Raw genomic sequence first — 6028 nt, forward strand, 5'->3', positions numbered from 1 at the left:
GCATGGATTCTCCCCCTGCCCCCCCCCGCCTGTCACCCCCTCCCTGTCCCACCCTCCCTGTCACACCCTCCCTGTCACACCCCCCCGTCACACCCTGCCTGTCACACCCTGTCCCACCCTCCCTGTCACACCCTCCCTGTCACACCCTGCCTGTCACACCCTGTCACACCCTGCCTGTCACACCCTGCTGCCAGGGGTGGCTGCACCAAGGCTCTCCCAGGTTTCCCACTCTCCCCGTGCAGGCTGGAGGGAGGGCCAGGAGCCGAGCAGGCTGGGCAGAGATCCTCAGCCAGCCTCACCCAGGGTGGATTTGGGAGGAGAGAGGCCAGGCAGCCTTTCTCTGGTAAGCAGGGGTGCAGCCACGGCGCTTTCCTCAATCCCAGCTCCAGCCAGGGCTCTGGAGGCTGTTCCTGTGTCCTGAGCTCAGCCTGGCTCTGCTCCCACCCCAGCAGGTTCCCAGGGGCTCCAGACAGTGAGATGTCACTTTGGTGCTGCAGCACTTAGGGAACAGCGCAGAATTCATGTTCTGACAGAGCTGGTGTGCTAAAACATGATACAAGTTAGGCCGTAACTCACCTGACCTTGCACTCCACATAATTTCTAGTGGCATTTGTCATGAATAAACAGCCTGTCACGTCCCTCTGCTCTGGGGCAGTGCTGCAGAGCACAGGGAGTGCCTCCCTCCCCCAGGTGTTTACCCAGGCTGATGTTGCCTGCTGCCATCATTTCCCATTCAGCAGCCAGCAAGGGACAAGGACCAAAGGCACTGGAGCCCCTGTGCTTGGGACGGCTGGGGAAGCTCTGGGCTGGGGCTGGGGCTGTTCCTGCACACCCAGCTCGCTCCTGTCTGCTCGGGAATCTGCCCGTTGCCATGGAAACCGTGCTGCCATCAGGCACTGCTCACGTTATGCCAGTGACTAATTGCTTTAGGAACGGTGAGCCAAATTACTGAAACCATTCCCAGGCCCCAGGATCTGTATTTAACACCCAGGCACATGCCAAAAAGTGTCCTCACCTGCAGGGATGCTGGGCAGGGCTGTGCAGCACAGCTGGGGACTCCTGCCCGGGCTTGGATGTGTGGCACAGAGGGGCTGTTAAATCCTAATTTTCTGTGCTTCTTCAGAGCTGTTTTGTACCTATTTAAGCTGCCTGGGTAGTGCCAAGGCTCCAGTTCAGGGGTTCTCCTGTTTTTCCAGCTCACAGGGTCTGTGGTTGTTGCTGCTGCTGACAGCATCTGCCTGGTCTTTTTCTCCCTTGTTTTCCTCCTTTTGTGCCTTCTTCCTTCTCTGTGGCTCTTTGGGGTTGGAGGCTCACAGGATGAGGATCTCTCCTCCCAGACAGTGCAGTTTTCCAGCAGGCTGCCTCAAGCTGCCCCTGTGGCCATTCCTGTCCCTGGCTGCACCACTGGAAGCTGCACACGTGGCAAGTGCCTCCTTGTCCCCGTCCTTCCTGAGGAGCTGCTTCCTCTGCTCCTACTCCAGAACCCTCCCCAGAGCCCCTCCAGGCAGGGCAGCTGTGCCTGTGCAGCTGAAAGGGAGCAGCAACCCCACGGGGCACTGCAGGGCTTGCACCCACAGGGGCTGACCCCAAAGAGGAAGAAGAAACAGCTCCGTTTCCACAGCCAGACTGAAAGCTGATGCATCACTGGCCTGCCCCCTCGCAATGCTCCGGGATGGTGCAGGAACCATTGCTGCCTGTGGCAGAGACCCCTCCTGCTAAACCAGGCTGCTGAGAGCCCCCCAGCCTGGCCTGGAGCGCTGCCAGGGACCCAGGGGCATCCCCAGCTGCTCTGGGCACCTGTGCCAGGGCCTCTGCACCCTCCGAGTGAACAGCTCCTTCCTAACATCCAATAAAACCTGCTCTCTTTCAGTTTGAAGCCATTCCCTCATCAAGTGTCCCTCTCCCTGGTTTTTGTAAGTACAGGAGAGATGCTGGAAGTTTCAGGTACGGGAGAGGCACCTGCCCAGCCAGCAGTGAGGGCAGGCAGGGTGTGGGTGCTGCTTATCCCAGCACTCCATAACTGCACAGCATCCACCAGACTTCAGAACAAGGCAAAACTCCCGGAGGAAGGCACTCAGGGGCTTGGCCTTCCAGTTGTTTCATTTTTAAATAACAAAGAGCAGAAAAAAGCCCCAGCAGAGACCTCTCACAGGACAGGACAGTGAAGCTCCTGCCCTGGGCAGACACCTGTGGGTGCAGGCTCACAACTTGTGGCTGGTTTCCTCTGAATCTGCTGGATCCTGCAGCCAATCTGATGGAAAAAAAAAACCCCAAAACCCAACCAGGCCAGCTCTGAATGTTTATTCACTTAAATATTTTAAATCCCTTCTTTAAGGATATGTGATAGCTTATTGCATCAGCAATTTATAACCCCTGCCTCCCTACAGCATCCTAACTGTTTATGGCTCTGTGTTATTTACTGCCTGACACTGAAATAAGAAACATTATGAAAATTTGTTCAGGAGTGATTTGGGCACCCCAGAGGCAGGGGGGAGGCACTGGCACAGCTGTGGTGCATGGAAACCTCAGTGCCCAGCCTGCAGCACCATGCCTGCATCCCTGCATCCCTGCCTGCATCCTTGCATCCCTGCATCCCTGCATCCCTGCATCCTTGCCTCCATCCCTGTATCTATCCCTGCATCCCCGCATCCCTGCCTGCATCCCTGCATCCCTCCCTGCATCCCTCCCTGCATCCATCCCTGCATCCCTGCATCCCTGCCTCCATCCCTGCCTGCATCCCTGCATTCCTCAGCCTGCAGCACCATGCCTGCATCCCTGCATCCCTGCCTGCATCCCTGCCTGTATCCCTCCCTGCATCCCTGCATCCATCCCTGCATCCCTGCCTGCATCCCTGCCTGTATCCCTCCCTGCATCCCTGCCTGCATCCCTGCATCCCTGCCCTGATCCCTCCCCGCCTCCTCCTGCGAGTCCTCCGGAGCATCATCCCCTCAGTGAGTGGCAGACACTGATGGTGCCCGTGCGGCTCCGGGGAGCGTTAATTCCGTTAATTCCGTTAATTACGTGGGGCTAAGGCTGAGCCGCTCGTCGCTGTGCCCGAGCCCGCGGTGACACGGAGCTGGCAGCGCTCGGGAATTATCCCAGCGCGTTCCCGCAGGACTCCGCGGCTGCATTCAGCACTCACACATCCCCATCCATCACCGAATGTCAGGCCCTCCTACGGTGATCAGTTAAGAACAAACAGGCCTTTTTTTGTTTTTTTTTTTTTCACCGTCAGACAAAAAATACTAACATTTCTCTTTTGGTTTTGGTTTTTTTCCCTTTCTTTCCTCCCAGACACAGGAGCGCACCTTCCCGGGCTGGACAGACACACGGCTTCCCCCGCGAGCTGCCGGGGGCTCTGCCTGAGCTCTGGCTCATTAATGGGCTCATTTAGGCAGCTGTCCCCCGCAGCGCCCATTAACACACACGAGAGAGCGCCCGGAGGTGAGAGCTTCACTAATCAAATGTGCCATTAAGATCCTAATCCATTTCATTAGCCCATTCCATCTGACGCTTAGTGAGGCTCAGAGATGCTCTGTGGAACGGGGCTGAAGGCACACGGCCTGTCCTGTGGACAAACAATCCTTTTTATGGCACCCGTAATTCCCTTTTATCTTGTATTGGTTTGTTGCTGGAGCTGAAGGGCGCCTGGGATGCGCAGCTCCGGCGGAGATGCCAGGGATTTCCCCTTCGTGTGTGAACGTGTCATCACACCGAGTAAGCCTGGGAGGGATCAGGGCAGCAGCAATATCCAAAATCAAAAGGAAAACAAAACAAACCAAACAACAACAACAACAACAACAACCCAACTGAAATCCAGGCTACCTGATTATTTGATTATATATTACCAGACTGTATTTTGGGGGTGTTATCTAGATGACCCTCCACCGAATATTTTGGAGGCTGAAATGATTCAAAGCTTCAGGTCTAGCTGAAGTAATTCCTAATTTCTGTCTGGCGTTGAATGCCAGCCACGTGAGGTGTGGGAGTGCAGCAGAGGGGCGGGATGAGGATGAAATGCAGATTGCTGGGCTCAACCTGCCCGATTCCCTGCTCACATCCCCTGCCTCCTGCTCCAGACAAACGCTCATGAACACGGCGCTGCGGGATTCTGCCCGGGAGCTCTGCACGGCCCTGGCGATCCTGAGGGTCGGGAAAGGTCTCAGTTATCAGATAAGCAGGGCTTCCTTATCAAATAAGCATCCCTAAAGGTTTGTGCTTCCCACACAAAAACACACTTGAAATGGCATTAAAACTCGATACTATTAAAGAAATATTTTACGAAACAATAACTTTGTGGGTATAATATTCATCTCGAGGAGTGGAATGGTGGCGGTTCTTCAGAAACAGCTGGGGGAAATTCCTCCATATCACACAGAATCACAGAATCACAGAATAATGAGGTTGGAAGAGATCTCCAAGATCATCGACTCCACCCTATGCCCTAACACCTCAACCAGACTATAGCACCCAGTGCCATGTCCAGTCTTTTATTAAACACATCCAGAGATGGTGATTCTGCCACCTCCCTGGGAGGAGCTTTATTATTCTTCCAGTGAAGAATTTTTTCCTAATATCCAACCTATCCCTTCCCTGACATAGCTGCAGACTGTGCCCTCTGGCTCTGTCAGTGCTGCCTGGTGGAAGAGACCCCCACCTGCCTATAACCTCCTTTTAGGAAGATGTAGAGAGCAGTAAGGTCACCTCTGAGCCTCCTCTTCTCCAGGCTAAACAGCCCCAGCTCCTTCAAACGTTCCTCACAGGGTTTGTGTTCCCAGCCCCTCTCCAGCCCTGCTGCCTCCTCTGGACGTGCTCAAGCCTCCCAATGTCCTTCTCAAACTGAGGGGCCAGAGCTGGACACTGAAATGTTCCCAGAGAGCAAAGCTGAAATGCTCCAACTGCAGGATAAGCAAGCTCCTACCTGGATGCAGTTCTCCTCCTGCCTGCAGTTCCAGGGGTTCCTTGGGAGCAGCCCCCTGTGCCAGGCCGTGCACTGGCACCAAGCCCTCGCTGGGCTCAGCCAGGGATGGATGCTCCCCGTGGCATGCAGGCTGGCAGGTGGGTGCAGCCCCTGTGCCACACCTGGGCTCCCATCCCCAGGGACAGGACGGGAGGCACAGCCTGGTGACATCCCTGCCCTTCCCCTGGCTGGGGCAGCCCCTGAGGGGGGTGAGCAGGGACAGGCCTGTCACTGTAGGACACGAAAGAACACAAGCACACTGCCTCCTCAAGGTGAAGGAAGAAAGAGAGCGTTTATTTTCCTGACTCCAACATTTATAGATTTCCAAAAGTGACAGCGGGTTGGAGGGTGACAGTTACACTTCTCCAATGGCACTGGTCAAACCAACAGCCCGTCAACTTTCTTCTCCTCCATAAAAGAAGACAAAACAATCAGTTATTTACAGAAAGTGTCTGGGAAAATTCACCACAAGAATGTCAACATCAGAAGGCCTAGAAAATCTTAAAAAACCAGGGTGACACAGGCCCTGTCCCCACAGCCAGAGGTGGCAGTGGAGGGGATGAGTGGCAGTCACAGCCTCTCCCACAGCAGGACTCTGAGGGGACACGGGTCCTTTTGATAATTTATTAGCACACAGAGTCCCTGCAGCCAAAACAGCAAAATCCCTGTTCCTCGCTCTGTTCTAACCCACTTTGTCAAGACAATTTCTGAGCAACTGATGGGGAAAAAAAAACCCCAAACTTTAAAAAAGCATCTTTACTCTTAGAAATTCAATGCCATCTGCTCCCTCAGCACTGCCCAGGGCATTTTCCTCCTCCTGAGCAGCCAGTGGGTGGAAGCTGGCTCCACCTGTGCCCACCCCGGGCTGCCACAGGCGCTGCAGGGTCCCTGGCAGAAAAACAGAGCTCAGAGCCTGGTGCCACATTGCTGTGCCTGAGAAAACGGGGCTGGCAGAGAGGGGGAATGCAGGGCAGGGCTGGGCAGGGCCCCCAGACCCTGCAGGGGGGCCAGGGCTGTGGGAGAGCAGCACAGGATGTGGGCAGCACTGCTGGGCTGCACTGCTGGGCT

The sequence above is a fragment of the Geospiza fortis genome, unplaced genomic scaffold (genome assembly GCF_000277835.1).
Source record: "Geospiza fortis unplaced genomic scaffold, GeoFor_1.0 scaffold5, whole genome shotgun sequence".
NCBI classification, from domain to species: Eukaryota; Metazoa; Chordata; class Aves; order Passeriformes; family Thraupidae; genus Geospiza; species Geospiza fortis.